Source organism: Trachypithecus francoisi, unplaced genomic scaffold (assembly GCF_009764315.1).
Source record: "Trachypithecus francoisi isolate TF-2019V2 unplaced genomic scaffold, Tfra_2.0 Contig00976, whole genome shotgun sequence".
In the NCBI taxonomy this organism is placed as follows: Eukaryota; Metazoa; Chordata; class Mammalia; order Primates; family Cercopithecidae; genus Trachypithecus; species Trachypithecus francoisi.
In genome coordinates this window covers 1-16073 of record NW_022681040.1, presented here as the reverse complement: position 1 = coordinate 16073, position 16073 = coordinate 1, and the positions used below count along the sequence as shown (strand labels likewise).

The 16073-nt window shown below is 36.9% G+C and overlaps 1 long non-coding RNA gene across 1 annotated transcript in view; it reads left to right on the top strand.

Annotated features, from left to right (window-relative positions):
* The window catches only part of LOC117090197, a 31199-nt gene extending 20300 nt beyond the window's left edge, over positions 1 to 10899 (top strand). The window contains exon 3 of the long non-coding RNA XR_004439930.1: positions 10298 to 10899. This is a non-coding gene — a long non-coding RNA (uncharacterized LOC117090197). The remainder of the gene's footprint in view (positions 1 to 10297) is intronic.
* Positions 10900 to 16073: the final 5174 nt, after the last annotated feature.

Below are 16073 nucleotides of genomic sequence, written 5' to 3'. Positions count from 1 at the left end.
ACACTTCTTATCCACTATGTAATTCATTTTTTTCACTGGGTTCTGTTCTGATCTCACCCATTAATCTCAATAAAATACCACTTCTAAAAGGCTTGGTAAATCCCTTCATCACAATCCGGCCTTACTATTTTTTTCTCTAGTCTAGCTAATCAACTCTTTACCCAGTTGAGCTGTAAATGACTAATATCTCTAATTGAAAGTCTTGTAGCTCCTAAGAGTAAAAAGCAGAACTAGCTCTCATAACGTGAAAGTCATCGATTAAGAGATATATTTACTAGCATATCTGTATTTATTGAGAGTGGCTGGGTTTGTTTTTTCTGCAGAAGAAAGGGATGCCCTGTTTTTCCATCAATCTCTAATCTTAGGAAAATACTACCTTCTTCACAAAGCCCAGTTACTAACATGTCGATGTATATAATACCTCTGAATTTCAAAAGACAATGGTGATATTTTCCCAACTCAAGTAAATCATATTGTCTATGACATGCCTTTGTCATTTATTTAATCATATTCTGAATAAAATTTAATCCTATTCGGAATTTTTATAGACATAATTAAATTTTCCACCCAGTAGATTTTTTTAAGACTCTATTTTTTGGAGGAATTTTAGGTTCACAGCTACATTGATAGAAAGGTATGACTATTTTTCTACATAATCCCTGAGCTCACAGAGCAATAGTTTACTCCATTATCAGCATCATTTACCAGAATGGTACATTAGTTACAATTGAAAAACTACATTTTAGGCTGGGCGCGGTGGCTTAAGCCTGTAATCCCAGCACTTTGGGAGGCCGAGACGGGCGGATCACGAGGTCAGGAGGTCGAGACCATCCTGGCTAACACAGTGAAACCCCGTCTCTACTAAAAAATACAAAAAAACTAGCCGGGCGAGGTGGCGGGTGCCTGTAGTCCCAGCTACTCGGGAGGCTGAGGCAGGAGAATGGAGTAAACCCGGGAGGCGGAGCTTGCAGTGAGCTGTGATCTGGCCACTGCACTCCAGCCTCGGCGATGGAGCGAGACTCCATCTCAAAAAAAAAAAAAAAAAAAGAAAAAGAAAAACCTACATTTTCATATCATTATAATCCAAAGTCCATGTAATATGAAGTTTTTTTCATTTGCTCATTGTTCATCGATATATCTACTTTGGTGAGTTTCCCATTAATATCTTCAGCCTGCTTTTAATTGGTTGTTTTCTTGTTGAATTTTAAGAGTTCTTCGTGTATTTTGGATAACAGTTCTTTAACAAATCTATATTTCATAAGTATTTTCTCTTAGGCTGTTTCTCATATTTTCATTCCCTCTGCAGCCTTTTTGCAGAGTAGACATTTTTAATTTTAATAAAGTCAAGCTTATCAATTTTTTTATTTTACTTTAAGTTCTAGGATACATGTGCAGAAGATGCAGGTTTGTTACATAGGTATATATGTGCTATGGTGGTTTGATGCACCCATCAACTCGTTATCTACATGGGTTTTTTTCGTAATGCTATCCCTCCCCTAGCCTCCCCACCCCATGACAGGGCCCAGTGTGTGATGTTCCCCTCCCTGTGTCCATGTGTTCTCATTGTTCAACTCCCACCTATAAGTGAGAACATTCAGTGTTTGGTTTTCTGTTCCTGTGTTAGTTTGCTGAGAATGATGGTTTCCGGCTTCATCCATGTCCCAGCAAAGGATAAGAACTCATCCGTTTCTATGACTGCATAGTATTCCATGGCATATATGTGCCACATTTCTTCATGCAGTCAATCATTGATGGACATTTGGGTTGGTTCCACGTCTTTGCTATTCTGAACAGTGCTGCAAGAAACGTACGTGCGCATGTGTCTTTATAGTAGAATGATTTATATATCTTTTGGGTATATACCTAGTAATGGGATTGCTGAGTCTACTGGTATTTCTGGTTCTAGATCCTTGAGGAATTGCCACACTGTGTTCCACAATCGTTGAATTAATTTACACTCCCACCAACAGTGTAAAAGCTTTGCTATTTCTCCACGTCCTCTCCAGCATCTGTTGTTTCCTCACTTTTTAATGATCACCCTTCTAACTGTCATAAGATGCTATCTCATTGTGGTTTTGATTTGCATTTCTCTAATGCCCAGTGATGATGAGCCTTTTTCATAAATGTCTTCTTTTGAGAAGTGTCTGTTCATATCCTTTGCCCTCTTTTTGAATTTTTTTTTCTTATAAACTTGTTTAAGTTCTTATAGATTCTGGATATTAGGCCTTTGTCAGATTGATAGATTTCAAAAATTTTCTCCCATTCTGTAGATTGTCTGTTCACTCTGATGATAGTTTCTTTTGCTGTACAGAAGTTCTTTAGTTTAATTAGATCCCATTTGTCAATTTTGGTTTTTGTTGCCATTGCTTTTGGTGTTTTAGTCATTAAGTCTTTGTCCATGCCTCTGTCCTGAATGGTTTTGCCTAGGTTTTCTTCTAGAGTTTTTATGTTTTAGGTCTTACATTTAAGTCTTTAGTCCATCTTGAGTTAATTTTTGTTTAAGGTTTAAGGGAGGGGTCCAGTTTCAGTTTTCTGCATTCGGCTAGCTAGTTTTCCCAACACCATTTATTAAATAGGCAGTCCATTCCCCATTGCTTGTTTTTGTCAGGTTTGCCAAAGATCAGATGGTTGTAGATATGTGGCGTTATTTCTGAGGCCTCTGTCGTATTCCATTGGTTTATATATCTGCTTTGGTACCAGTACCATGCTATTTTGGTTACTGTAGCCTTGTCGTATAGCTTGAAGTCAGGTAACGTGATGTCTCCAGCTTTGTTCTTTTTGCTTCGGATTGTCATGGCTATACAATCTCTTTTTTGTTTCCATTTGAAATTTACAGTATTTTTTTCTAATTCTGTGAAGAAAGTCATTGGTAGCTTGATGGGGATAGCATGTTGGGCAGTATGGCCATTTTCACGATATTGATTCTTCCTATCCATGAGCATGGAATGTTTCTTCATTTGTTTGTGTCTTATTTCCTTCAGCAGTGGTTTGCAGTTCTTGAAGAGGTCCCTCACATCCCTTGTAAGTTGTATTCCTAGGTATTTTATTCTCTTTGTAGCAATTGTGAATGGGAGTTCACTCGTGATTTGGCTTTCTGTTTGTCTATTATTGGTGTACAGGAATTCTCGTGATTTGGGCACATTGCTTTTGTATCCTGAGACTTTGCTGAAGTTGCTTACCGGCCTAAGGAGATTTTGGGCTGAGATTATGGGGTTTTCTAAATGTGCAATCATGTCATCTGCAAACAGAGACAATTTGACTTCCTCTCTTCCTATTTGAATACCTTTTATTTCTTTCTCTTGCCTGATTGCCCTAGCCAGAACTTCCAATACTATATTGAATAGGAGTGGTGAGAGAGGGCATCCTTGTCTTGTGCCAGTTTTCAAAGGGAATGCTTCCAGTTTTTGCCCATTCAGTATGATATTGGCTCTGGGTTTGTCATAAGTAGCTCTTATTATTTTGAGATATGTCCCAATAATAGCTAGTTTGAGTTTTTAGCATGAAGTCAAGTTGAATTTTTTTGAAGGCCTTTTCTGCACCTATTGAGATAATTGTGTTTTTTTTTTTGTAATGGGTTCTGTTTATCTGACGGATTATGTTTATTGATTTGCATATTTTGAACCAACCTTGCATTCCAGGGACAGAGTCAACTTGATCGTGGTGTATACGTTTTTTGATGTGCTGCTGGATTCAGTTTGTCAGTATTTTACGGAGGATTTTTACATCGATGTTCACCAGGGATAATGGCCTGAAATTTTCTTTTTGTTGCTTCTCTGCCAGGGTTTGGTATCAGGATGCTGCTGGCCTCATAAAATGTGTTAGGAAGGAGTCCCTCTTTTTCTATTCTTTGGAATAGTTTCAGAAGGAATGGTATCAGCTCCTCTTTGTATATCTGGTAGAATTCGGCTGTGAATCCTTCTGGTCCTGGGCTTTTTTTGGTTGGTGTGCTATTAATTACTGCCTCCATTTCAGAACTTGTTATTGGTCTATTCAGGGATTCAACTTCTTCCTTCTTTAGTCTTGGGAGGGTGTATGTGTGCAGGAATTTATTTCTTCAAGATTTTCTAGTTTACTTGCATAGAGGTGTTTATAGTATTCTCTGATGGTAGTTTGTATTTCTGTGGGCTTAGTGGTGATATCCCCTTTATCAATTTTTGTGTCTATTTGATTCTTGTCTCTTTTCTTCTTTATTAGTCTGGCCAGCAGTCTATTTGGTTGATCTTGTCAAAAAACCAGCTCCTGGATTATTAATTTTTTGAAGAGTTTTTTGTGTCTTATCCCCTTCAGTTCTGCTGTGATCTTAGTTGTTTCTTGTCTTCTGCTAGCTTTTGAATGTGTTTGCTCTTGCTTTTCTCGTTCTTTGAATTGTGATGTTAGGGAGTCAATTTTAGATCTTTCCCACTTTCTCCTGTGGGTATTTATTGCTATAATTTCTCTCTACACACTGCTCTGTCTGTGTCCTAGAGATTGCAGTATGTTGTGTCTTTGTTCTTATTGGTTTCAAAGCCTTAATTTCGTTACTTATCCAGGAGTCATTCAGGAGCAAGTTGTTCAGTTTCCTTGTATTTGTGCAGTTTAGAGTAAGTTTCTTAATCCTGAGTTCTAATTTGTTTGCACTGTGGTCCGAGAGATTGTTTGTTATGATTTTCGTTCTTTTGCATCTGCTGAAGGGTGTTTTACTTCCAGTTGTGTGGTCAATTTTAGAATAAGTGTGATATGGTGCTGAGAAGAATGTATATTCTGTTGATTTGGGGTGGAGAGATCTGTAGATGTCTATTAGGTCTGCTTGGTCCAGAGCTGAGTTCAAGTGTTGAATACTGTTTTTAACCTTCTGTCTTGTTGATCTGTCTAATATTGACAGTGAGTGTTAAAGTCTCCCACTATTATTGTGTGGGAGTCTAAGTCTCTTTGTAGGTCTCTAAGAACTTGCTTTATGAATCTGGGTGCTCTGGTATTGGGTGCATAAATATTTAGGATAGTTAGCTCTTCTTGCTGTGTTGATCCCTTTACCATTATGTAATGCCCTTCTTGATCTTTATTGATCTTTCTTGGTTTAAAGTCTGCTTTCTCAGAGATTAGGATTACAACCCCTGCTTTTTTTGTTTTCCATTTGCTTGGTAAATATTCCTCTACCCCTTTATTTTGAGCCCATGTGTGTCTTTGGACATGAGATGGGTCTCCTGAATATAGCACACTGCTGGTTCTTGACTCTTTATCCCATTCGCCAGTCTGTGTCTTTCAATTGGGGCATTTAGCCCGTTTACATTTAAGGTTAATACTGTTATGTGTGAATTTGATCCTGTCATGATGCTAGCTGGTTATTTTGCCCATTAGTTGTTGCGACTTTTTCATAGTGTTGATGGTCTTTATAATTTGGTATGTTTTTGCAGTGGCTGGTACCGTTTTTTTCTTTCCATATTTAGTGCTTTTTTCAGGAGCTCTTGTAAGACAGGCTTGGTGGTGACAAAAATCTCTCAACATTTGCCTGTTTGAGAAGGATTTTATTTCTCCTTCACTTATGAAGCTTAGTTTGGCTGGATATGAAATTCCAGGTTGACAATTCTTTTAAGAATGTTGAATATTGCCTCCACTCTCTCCTGGCTTGTAGGGTTTCTGCAGAGAGATCTGCTGTTAGTCTGATGGACTTCCCTTTGTACATAACTCGACCTTTCTCTCTAGCTGCCCTTAACATTTTTTCCTTCATTTCAACCTTGGTGATTCTGATGATTATGTGTCTTGGGGTTGCTCTTCTTGAGGAGTATCTTTGTGATGTTCTCTGTATTTTCTGAATTTGAACTTTGGCCTGTCTTGCTAGGTTGAGGATGTTCTCCTGGACAATAGTCACTTTCAGGTACACCAATCAAATGTAGATTTGTTCCTTTCTCATAGTCCCATATTCCTTAGAGGCTTTTTTTCATTTGTGTTCGTTCTTTTTTCTCTAATCTTGTCTTCATGCTTTATTTCATTAAGTTGATCTTCAATCTCTGATATCCTTTCTTCTGCATGATCGATTCGGCTATTGATACTTATTTATGCTTCATGAAGTTCTCATGCTGTGTTTTTCAGCTCCATCAGGTCATTTATGTTCTTCTCTAAGGTGATTATTTTAGTTAGCAATTCCTCTAACATTTTTTCAAGGTTCTTAGCTTCCTTGCATTGGGTTAGAACATGCTCCTTTAGCTTGGAGGAGTTTGTTATTACCCACCTTCTGAAGCCTACTTTTGTCAATTTATCAGACTCATTGCCTGTCCAGTTTCGTTCCCTTGCTGGTGAAGAGTTGTGATCCTTTGGAGGAGAAGAGGCATTCTGATTTTTGGAATTTGCAGCCTTTTTGTGCTGGTTTTCCTCATCTTCATAGATTTATCTACCTCTGGTCTTTCATGCTGGTGGGTTTTGGGTGGGGTTTCTGCATGAATGTCCTTTTTTTGATGTTGATACTATTCCTTTCTGTTAGTTTTTCTTCTAAGAGTAAGGCCTCTCTGCTGCAGGTTTGCTAGAGTTTGCTGGAGGTCTACTCCAGACTCTGTTTGCCTGGGTATCATGAGTGGAGGCTGCAGAACAGCCAAGATTGCACAGTATCTCAGGGCTTCTCTTGGCTAGGGGTTGGAGTTTCCCAACCCCTTGAGCTTTCCAGGTGAGGCAACACCACATCCTGCTTCGGCTTGCCCTCCATGGGCTCCACTGACTGTCTAACCAGTCCCAATGAGATGAGCCAGGTACCTCAGTTGGAAATGCAGAAATAACCACCTTCTGCATTGATCTTGCTGATGTGTCTGGATTTGGTGGGTTCTTGGTCTTGCTGACTTCGAGAATGAAGCTGCAGACCCTTGCAGTGAGTGTTACAGTTCTTAAAGATGAGGTGTCTGGAGTTTGTTTCTTCAGATGTTCAGATGTGTCCAAAGTTTCTTCCTTCTGGTGGGTTCATGTTCTCACTGACTTCAGAAGTGACGCTGCAGACCTTCGTGGTGAGTGTTACAGCTCTTAAGGCGGTGCTCTGGAGTTGTTTGTTCCTCCCGTCTGGAGTTGTTCATCCCTCCCTGTGGGTTCATGGTCTCGCTGGCCTCAGGAGTGAAGCTGCAGACCTTTGTGGTGAGTGCTACAGCTCATAAAGGTGGCACAGACCCAAAGAATGAGCAGCAGCAAGATTTATTGTGAAGAGAGAAGGAACAAATCTTCCACAGCATGGAAGGGAACTGGAGCAGGTTGCCGCTGCTGGCTGGGGTGGCCTGCTTTTATTCCCTTATCTGGCCCCACCCACATCCTACTGTTTGCTCCATTTTGTGGAGAGCTGATTGGTCCATTTTACAGGGAGTTGATTGGTCCGTTTACAAACCTTTAGCTAGACACAGAGTGCTAATTGGTGCGTTTACAATCCCTTAGCTAGACACAAAAGTTCTCCAAGTCCCTTACCACATTAGCTAGACACAGAGTGGTGATTGGTGCCTTTCCAAACCTTTAGCTAGACACAGAGTGCTGATTGGTGCGTTTACAAACCTTTAGCTACAGGGAAAAGTTCTCCAAGTCCCCACCCACCCCAGAAGCCCAGCTGGCTTCACCTCTCAATGGCATTCACTGCAGGACTTGGTGGCACCTAGCCAGGGCACTCCTGCAGCCCAGAGGGAGCTCCTCCCCTGATCAAGCCCAGCAGGTGCTGGCCAGTTGCCCCAGGCAGGCCTGCCAGAGCCATGTGTGCCCCAGCTCCTGACTGCACCTCTCCCTCCACACCTTTCTGCCAGCAGAGGGAGTCAACCGGGTCTGGCCTCGGCCATCCCCAGAGAGGGCAGGCCCCCACAGCGCAGTGGTGGGCTGAAGGTCTCCTGGATTGCAGCCAGAGCGGACTCCGGGACCGGGAGGTGCCGAGAGCGAGGAATGCTACCACATTGTCGCCTCTCACTGGGAGCTGCAGATCGGAGCTGTTCTGATTCTGCCATCTTGCCAGTCCCTACCCTATCAATTCTTTCAGGGTTTGTGCCTTTGATTTCATGTCTAAAATGTAATCATCAAACCCAAGATCACCTATATTTTCTCCTGTGTTATCTTCTAGTAGTTTTATAGTTTCGCATTTTACATCGAAGCCTGTGATCACTTTGAGTTACTTTTTATGCACAGCTTGTAGTCTGTCTAGATTTATTTTTTGACATGTGTATATCCAGTTGTTCCAGTATTACTTGTTGAAAGTACTACCTTTGTTTCATGGTCTTGGCTCTGCTGAATGATAAAAGATCAGTTGGTTATGAGACCTTTGTCAGATGGGTAGACTGCAAAATTTATCTCCCACTCTGTAGGTTGCCTGTTTGCTCTGATGATAGTTTATTTTGCTGTGCAGAACCTCTTTAATTTAATTAGATCCCATTGGTCAAATTTTGCTTTTGTTGCAATTGGTTTTGGTGATTTCATTATGAAATCTTTGCCCATTCCTAAGTCCTGAATGGTATCGCCTAGATTTTCTTCTAGGAGTTTTATAGCTTTGGGTTTTACATTTAAGTCTTTAATCTATCTGGAGTTAATTTTAAGGAACTTGAACAAATTTACAAGAAAATAAACAAGCAAATTCATTAAAAAGTGGGCAAAGGACATGAACAGACACTTCTCAAAAGAAGACATTCATGAGGCCAACAAAAATGAATAAAAAGCTCAACATCACTGATCATTAGATAAATGAACATTAAAACCACAATAAGATACCACCTCATGCCAGTCATAATGGTGATTGTTAAAAATTCAAGAAACAACAGATTCTGGTGAGGTTGCAGAGAAATAGAAATACTTTTACAATGTTGGTGGGAATGTAAATAAGTTTAACCATTGTGGAAGATGGTGTGGTGATTCCTCAAAGATCTAGAACCAGAAATACCATTTGACCCAGCAATTCCATTTCACTGCAGCACTATTCACAATAGCAAAGACATGGAATCAATCCAAATGCCCATCACTGATAGACTGGATAAAGAAAATGTGGTACATATATAACATGGAAGAGTATGCAGCCATAAAAAGGAAAGAGATCATGTCCCGTGTAAGATTGTGGATGGAGCTGGAACCCATTATCCTCAGCAAACTAATGCAGGAATAGAGTACCAAACACTGCATATTCTCACTTGTAAGTGAGAGCTGAACAGCGAGAACACATGGACATATGGAGGGGAACATCACACACTGAGACTTACCAGTGGTGGGAGGGAGAGCATTAGGAAAAATAGCTAATGTATGCTGGGCTTAATACTGAGGTGATGGGTTGAAAGGTGCAGCAAACCACCATGGCACATGTTTACCTATGTAAGGAGACTGCACATCCTGAACATGTTTCCTGGAGCTTAAAATGAATTTTTTAAAATAAAAAGAACAGTGAATTATGTTTATGTGGATCTATTTCTTGGCTCTTTTTTCTGTTCCATTAATCTATTTAGCTAATTTCTCACCACTATTACAATCTCTTGATTACTGAGTTTCATAGTAAATCTTGAAGTAAAGATTTTCATTCCTTCAATTCTATATACTTTCAATATGGATTGACTATTCTGGGCTCTTTACCTTTACATATAAATTTTGGAATCAGTTTGTTATACACAAAATAACTTGCTAGGATTTTAATTAAAATTGAATTGAATTTATTGCCCAATTTTGGAAAAACTGAACTTGAAAACATTGAATCTTCCTATCCGTGAACGTGAAATATCTCTTCATTTATTTAGTTATTCTTGGATTTCTTTGATCAGAATTTTATAGTTTTCCTCATATAGATCTTATACATATTTTATTATAACTATTTCATTTTTTAATGTTAATATAAATAGTATTGTGTTTTCAATTTTTAATTCCACTTGTTCATTGCTGGTATAAAGGAAAGAAGTTGATTTTCATATTTTAACCTTTTTATGAAGTTTCTATGAAGTATATTAGTTCCAGGAGATTTTTGCTGATTCTTTCAGATTTTTGACATTGTTTAGACTCATCTACAATCAAGACAGTTTTATTTCTTTCTTCCCAATCAATGTGCTTTATTTTTTTTCTCTTACTATGTTAGCCAGTACTGCTAATACAGTATTGAAAAAGAGTAGTGAGAGGACTCATACTTGTCTTGTTTCTCACCTTAGTGGAAATGCTTCTAGTTTCTCACCATTAAGTGTGGTGTGAGCTGTGAGTTTTCTGTAGGTATACCTTATCAATTGGAGGAAGTCCCCCTCATTCATAGTTCACTGAGTTGTTGTTGTTTTTTTTTAAACACAAATAGTTGTTGGGGTTTGTCAAAGGCTTTGTCTGCATCTATTGATGTGATCATGTTGTTTTTCTTTTTTAGTGTATTCTGACGGTGGATTCTGCTAATTGATTTTTGAATGCTGAAGGAGTCTTGCATACGTGGGATGCCCCTTTTGGTCTTGGTATGTAATACTTTTTATACATTGTTGGATTCAACTTGCTAAGAATTTACTGAGGATTTTTGCATCTGTGTTTATGAGAGTTATTGGTCTTTGATTTTACTTTTTTGGAAAACTTTTTTATCTGATTTTGGTATTAGTATGATGCAAGCCTCAAAGAATGAGTTAGAGTATTACCTCTGCCTCTACTAATAAAAATTGTAAAGAACTTGGCATAATCTCTTTCTTACATGTTTGGTAGAATTTAGTAGTGAACCAAACTGGGCTTGGTGCTTTCTGTTTGGAAGGTTATTAATTTTTATTCAATTGTAAATAGATATAAGACAATCCAAATTGTCTATTTCTTCTTGTGTGAATTTTGGCAGATTGTTCTCCCCACCACCGCCCCCAAGGAACTGACTCGTTTCATCTAGGTTATCAAAGATGTGGGCCTATGGGCATGGTGGCTCACCCCTGTAATCCCAGCACTTTGGGAGAACGAGGCAGGTGGACTGCTTGAGGTCCGGAGTTCAAGAACAGCCTGGCCAGCATGGTGAAACCCGATCTCTAAAATATACAAAATAATTAGCCAAGCGTGGTAGCACATGCCTGTAATCCCAGTTACTCAGGAGACTGAGGTGAGAAAATCGCTTGAACCTGGGAGGCAGAGACTGCAGTGAGCCAAAATCACATCACTGCACTCTAGCCTGGGCAACAGAGTGAGCCACCATCTAAAAAAAAAAAAAAAAGAATAGTATGAACCTAAAGTTGTTCATATTATTCTTTTTTATCCTTTAAATGTCCATAAGATCTTAATGATGTTCCGTCTTTCATTTCTGACATTAGTAATTTTTGTTTTTTCTCTATTTTACTTAGCCTGGCCAAAAACTTATCATTTTATTTTTTCATTTTTTCAATCTTCTAAAAGAACAAGTTTGTGATTTTATGGGTTTTCTCTCTGTGGATTTCCTATTTTCAATTTTATTGGTTACTGTTCTAATAGTTATTGCCTCTCTCTGTTACACATTGGATTTAATCCACTTTACTTTTCCTAGTTTCCTAAGGGGGAAGCTTAAATCACTGATTTTAGATACTTCTTTTTTTTCTAATATATGAATTCAATGCTATAAATTTCCTCTAAGCACTGCTTTTGCTGATTCCTATATTTGTATTGATTTACAATAGTTGTACATATTTTGGGGGTGTGTGTGATATTTTGATACATGTATACAATGTGTAGTAATGAAATCAGGATAATTTTGATAAATTGTGTTTCTGTTTTTATTTAGTCAAAAGTGTTTTATTATTTTTATTGAGATTTCTTCAACTCATATTTTATTTAGAAGTGTATTGTTTAATTTCGATGGGTGTCAAAATTTTTCAGTTATCTTGCTATTATTGATTCCTAGTTTAACTCCATGTGGTCTGAAAGAAGACATTTTATGATTTCTATTCTTTTAAATATGTTAAAGTATGTTTTATGGACCAGAATGTGGCCTATCTTGATAAATGTTTCTTCCATGTTAGCTTGGGAAGAGTTTATATTCTGCTGCTATTGGATGAAATTGTCTATAGGTGTCAATTATATTCAGTTGATTGATAGTTTCACTGAGTTCGCCTGTGTCCTTACTGATGTTCTGTCTGCTGGATCTGTCTGTTTCTGATAGAGGGTTTGTTGATGTCTCCAACTATAATATTAGATTTATCCAATTTTCACAGTTCTAATGGTTTTTGCTTCGCATATTCTGATGCTTTGACACATACACATTAAGGGTGGCCATTTCTTCTTTGAGAATTCACCCCTTTATCATCATGTAATATGACTTTTTACCTATTTTAATTTTTATATTTGCTTGGAAGCCTGCTTGGTCTGAAATTAATATACCTATGCTGATTTTCCAACATTAGTATTAGCAAGGTATATCTTTCCTCATCCATTTGTTTTTAGTCTACATATGTTTTTATATTTTAAGTGGGTTTTTTACAGGCAATATGTAGTTTGGTCTTTTTCTACTCTGACAATTTTTGTTTTTCCCTTGGAACATCTAGACCGTTGACATTCAAAGTGATTACTCATATACTTGAATTAATATCTACCATATTTGTTACTGTTTTCTGTTCTCGCCCTTGTTCTTTGTTCCTATTCCTATTTTGTCTTCTGTTTTTTTAACTTTTGTGATTTTAATTATGTGGTTTGCATAATTGTATTTTTCTCTCATTCCTTAGCATACAAAGTGCCAGTTTAAAAACATTTTCAGGGGTTTGCTATGGTTTGCAACATACATTCATAACTAATCCAAGCCCCCTTTCACATAACACTATACTGACCCATGGATAGTGTGTACTTTCAAATGACAAAATAATCCTATTTTCTCCCTCCCATCGCTTGTATCATTGCTGTCATTCATTTTACTCACATGTATGTAAGCAAACTTATATACTCTCTCTACACACACACATAAGAACATTTAATTGAATACATTGTTTTATTTAACTCTCAGGCTTTCCCACATTAAGCCTCCGGCAATACATCAATTACAGTTCAGATTTTTTTCTTATCCCGACACTAGTTTGCCCCCCACCTTCCCAGAGTAGATGTAGTTGTTAGTTTTTGCTTCAGTGAGTTATGACTTAATAAATTTTAAGTTTTCTACCTACATTCACCGAGACTTAGTTTTCTTACCTGTAAAGCTTGCACAATAACAGGCTGGGTTTTTTGTGGGGGTAAATTAAAAATTTTTGTGGAAATAAAATGACTACAGTAATGACTACAGTAGATAGTAATGTAGTAGTACTACATAATGACTACATAATGACTACAGTAGAGTCATTTCTCATCTTGGGGTAAATTATAAATCCAGCACTGAATCAGTAAAACAGTCTTCCGTAGATACTTTTATGTTTCTCTATACTTTTAAAATTAATATTTATTTCTTATTCGTTTCTGTATTTCTTCCTGACACCAATGACAGAATTACCACGAGGTCATCTAGCCAGATTTTCAGTTATTAACCAATGAATGGTAAATCTTAGAATTGCTTATATATTTCTTCCTCAGGTTTTACCAATATGAAAGATTACTTCATGTTTCATTACTTAATTTACTTCTTAATTTCAATTCATTTTCTAGCATGGATATACATGCATTTTTACACACACACATATACACACACACTCTCTCCTTGATATAGAGCAAACAGAAATATATGTATATGTATATATGTGTCAAAAAATATGGATAAGAATGTATATGACAGTGCTTTTATAACAGGCCCAAATGGGAAACAAATGAAATGTTCATAAACAAAATAATTATGCACATACATTGTGGAATATTCAATTACTAAGGTATTTTACAGCCATGATAATAAACTACTCCCACATATAACATGGAACAATATGGATGCATCTCATACACAATAATAAAAGATGAAATAATACATAAGGTGCAATTTCATACCTTTTATCTACAAATGAAGACATAAAATATGACATAAATATACTCCCACATACACACTTTTCACATAAAGGAAATATGACTCCTATGTGTCAGATATCAGGATAGGAGTGTTTTGGGGAGGAGAAAGAAGTCAAGATTGATAAGAGTCACAAGGGAAGTTTCTGGGATGGTGATAATTTCCTATTCATTTACAAGTGTATATTTTCGATGGCATATAGACATGAAAGCTTATGGTTTGTACACTACTCTACATGCTATACATCAGTAAAAATGAGAAGTTGTTTTTTGTTTTCTTTAAATTATAGAAATATGGGTTCCTATAAGTTAAATGCACTAATAAGATATATTTAATAAATGATAGCATAACTGTTGTTAGAAACACACAGGTTCTTAATAGAAGTTAGCTTTTCTTCATTGATAATACTGCATCTACTGTACCTGGTGCTGGGGTGTAATGATGAACCCATTGCTATCAGGTCATTGACAGCACGCACCCGCACATAAGAGACTCCAGGCTGCTAAAGGGATTTTACAGCATAAACCTAAGGAAGTTAGTTTCTTTAAAATAAAAGTATAAGTTTAGCTACAACTATTAGGTAAATAATAAATTGATATTAAAATGTGGTATTAACAATAAAAACATGCTTAGCGTTAAATTAACTATTAACAGTAGCTTGCAACTTTCATTATAATTCCTTGCATTCATCAATTTTTATATATTTTTGTTCACACTTCTGGGTTAATTGAAAGATCCTTTTCATGTGCTTATTCCTTTCACAATTGTGTTTTTAGTTTTTATTTGCCACATTCTGTGGTAGATTCAAAGACACAAAAGTAAAAGATACTATCCCTATCTTTAAAAACTTTTCATATAGAATATTACAAATTAAGCAATGATGATAACACATTGTAATTTGTTCTGATAGTTATTCTCGTGGTGCTACAAAAGTAAGAAACAGTGGTTTACAACTCCAAAGGGAGTGGATCAGAACAAGACAGAGGTTTTCTGACTAGAAGGTAACAAATTGTAGTTGGACAGTGAATGAAGAAGAGCATGCTCAAAGGTACTTTCATCATTCAGTTTATTTTATTAAATATTAATTATTATTTATTTAGTAGCCACCCTTCAATAAAAGACTTGAAGGGATGGAGTTGGACTCATCTTTAATCACCAATAGCTGTCATTTTTTGAGAGACAAAATATGACAGATCCTTAAATAATGGGACAATCAAATTTAATGTAGCCATTAAAATACAGTACTCCTAACAAGGTCTCCACAAGGCCAGCAAATCATTGCTAAAATGGCTTTGAGACAATAACACTGTCTAGATATGAGACGAACATAACTCCGGCAGAAAAGACTTGACCTTGTGTTGATCCCGGCTGCCTCTACATCTTTACTGTTAACAGAACCCATGTTCTATTTGGTGGGGTCTTTAAATAATTTACTAAGAGATCAGGTAACTCAGCCATAAATGAAAGATCAGAAGAAAGAGACACAACACTTGAAATACGGAATAGAAGGGCATGAGTATAGCGAGTTATTATTGTTCTAGAGAACATCTTTTCATTTTTTAATGTATTTTTATGACTGGGAAATTTTCATGTCCTGAATTCTTCTAATCTGCAAAAGTAATATTTTTATCTTTGTGACTTTACTACCATCACCCAAGTAGCCATGGCTTTTATAAATCCTGTGTAGTCACTAAAACTACTCTACATGCACTTGGCTTTGTTAGTGTCCAAGATAAATTAAAAAGCAAAATAAATTTACATTTGCATGTTTTCAGGAAGAATCCTCAATTAAATGTTATTTATGGAGACAAAATATTTTGTTAAGTTTTAAAATTTCTAAAAATAATTGGATATTCTAAATAAAAGAACCAGTGTAAAACTGGCCCAAATGGGAATAGTCAGATATTAGAAAATGTCTATCCAAAGTGCAGATGGTAACCAGGAGTTCAACAGAAATTAAGAGGCAGGTATATCAAGGAAAATATATGGCAGTGCCAAATGGACTATGCAACGATGTTTGCTTCATTTATTCCACTCTCTTAAACCATATTTGTTGTCTGCTTTGTATAAGACAATGTTCTATGTGCTTGAAACACAATGATGATAATTCTGTGAGGCTCTCTCCCATTGAGGAACTCATATTCCAGTGGGAGTAGACAATTCCCAATAATACATAGCTTTCAATCTAAATACAGCTAGAAAAGAGAGAGAGGCAAAAAGAGCTTTATTGCTAATGCACTTT